This window comes from Lineus longissimus, chromosome 3, assembly GCF_910592395.1.
Source record: "Lineus longissimus chromosome 3, tnLinLong1.2, whole genome shotgun sequence".
Classification (NCBI taxonomy): Eukaryota; Metazoa; Nemertea; class Pilidiophora; order Heteronemertea; family Lineidae; genus Lineus; species Lineus longissimus.
Window position 1 is genome coordinate 28,722,991 of NC_088310.1, and position 2,145 is coordinate 28,725,135.

The 2,145-nt window shown below is 44.5% G+C and overlaps 1 protein-coding gene across 4 annotated transcripts in view; it reads left to right on the top strand.

Moving 5' to 3' along the window:
* Positions 1-1,047, top strand: part of LOC135484571 (ras guanyl-releasing protein 3-like) — a 62,917-nt gene extending 61,870 nt beyond the window's left edge. For all 4 annotated transcript variants that reach the window (XM_064766176.1, XM_064766175.1, XM_064766177.1 and 1 more), the window contains one exon: positions 1-1,047. This exon is cut by the window's left edge and continues 6,163 nt beyond it. The gene's annotated coding sequence lies outside the window, so the exon portion shown is untranslated.
* The last annotated feature ends 1,098 nt before the right edge of the window (positions 1,048-2,145 follow it).

A 2,145-nucleotide genomic window follows, 5' to 3' on the forward strand; every position in this document is an offset into this window, starting at 1 on the left:
CAATTCCACAAATCTGCAAACCTGTCTCCTTTTTGTCTTCTCATGCCATTTCCACCATTTCATGTGAGTCATCCATCTTAGATACCACACCTTTCATGGCTGAGTTGCCAGCAATACAGCTATTGATAAAGGGCCTATCAGCGAGTAAGTCAGAGACTGGGCTTTTAAAGCAGAGGTTATCTTGGTTTATGATGATCCACCACTTGGGATGCTGGGTTAAGAAGCCCTCCTTCTTCCTTGATCGTAGATTACTGTCTCATATTCTGTTTGTTAAATTGCTATTGTCTGAGTGTGGCCATCTGGAAAACAGGAAATGATAAATGAAGCAGAAACACAAATTTAAATCTGCCTCAAGGCTCCATTTCTCTTTCATTTTGTTACCATTTCATTTCTTACTTTTTGGATTCATATGAATTTGTTGTAAATAGTTGACTTCAGTAAACTTCTACTGTCAATCGCACAAGGCTGAATTCTTGCATAATGTCTGAGGTCTTTTCATAACTGTATGTCAGTGCTCAATCTTGGTATTTCTATAACTTGTCAAGTCTGTCAAGTCTGCTAGTGACTGGTAGTTAATTATCTTCCAAATCTGTATATCTTTTGTCTTGTCAAAATATTGAGTTGAGCGCTAAAACGACTGCGAGAGATGAACCTTCCACAAATACATTCAGTATAATATATAATATATTGACCCCATGCCATTCCTAATGTGGTCGGGTCAACTTTCCAGGTCTTGGTTCACAGTATATCTAATAGGGGGCGTGCTGCTTGGCAGGGGCAGAAAACTGCTTCCCACCAGGACAAGGCACAGTCTTATTATAAACATCCATCATTCAACTGTGGAGAGTGTCGGATGGTGACCTATGACCATTCGTGGGAAGCACTCAATCTGTTAGTGGTACAAACGGGCTACCATAGAATGGGATTACTGTTTGTTATGATAATATGCGCAAGTATATTGTAAAATGCATTTAGTCATGAAATCATTACTCATATTTTTTCCGATGCTGTTGTCGCATTGGAAGATTCCAACAGAAGAATTATCAAATAAAAAAATATGCAAATATTGCCTTGTTATTTTTCTTTTGATTTCCATGATCGCAAAGCCCAGAATGGGTAGCAGGACAATTCCTCAAGACAGCTTCCAGGAGACTCCCAAGGAGCTTCACAACCAGAACACCTGAGACCACTATGACTGGTCAGGTAGCGTGAGGAATAGTCTCCTCTTCTATGATCCCATAACAGAGCACAATGCCATACCGAATACATTGTAGCTTTCTGGTAGTCCTAACCCGGCCAAATATCTCCTATGTAACTTCACAGCCAGGACACCGAAGACGATCATTGCCCTTTCTGACCATTACACAAGTGTCGGATCTTGAAGAGAACAAGGCCTCGATACACAGCAGAGCCCAGCCCAAGTAGTATGTCGCAACCAGGACATCTGAGAGAGCTCTCTGATCTCATACATAGAGAACAAGGACAATACGAAGTAGTGCTCAGAAACTAGGTGTACCCCATCCATACCCTCACCTGGGTGGTCTCTCAAGAACGTGCCTTTGGCCGTCTGTCACATGGCCCCCTGTCTTTCACAATAGTTGTTGGAGAAGGCGGAATAGAACTGCGTGTATCACAGCTTGTGTCTGGTGTAGCGGGAGGAATAGTCCCCTGTCTTTCATAACCTTTGGCTTGTGTAGCAGGAGGAATAGTCCCCTGTCTTTTACAACCTGAGGCGGGTGTAGCAGGAGGAATAGTCCCCTGTCTTTCACAACCTGTGGCTGGTGTAGCAGGAGGAATAGTCCCCTGTCTTTCACAACCTGAGGCGGGTGTAGCAGGAGGAACAGTCCCCTGTCTTTCATAACCTTTGGCTTGTGTAGCAGGAGGAATAGTCCCCTGTCTTTCACAACCTGTGGCTGGTGTAGCAGAAGGAACAGTCCCCTGTCTTTCACAGCCTGAGGCGGGTGTAGCAGGAGGAACAGTCTCCTGTCTTTTACAACCTGTGGCTGGTGTAGCAGGAGGAATAGTCCCCTGTCTTTCACAACCTGTGGCTGGTGTAGCAGAAGGAACAGTCCCCTGTCTTTCACAGCCTGAGGCGGGTGTAGCAGGAGGAACAGTCTCCTGTCTTTTACAACCTGTGGCGAGTGT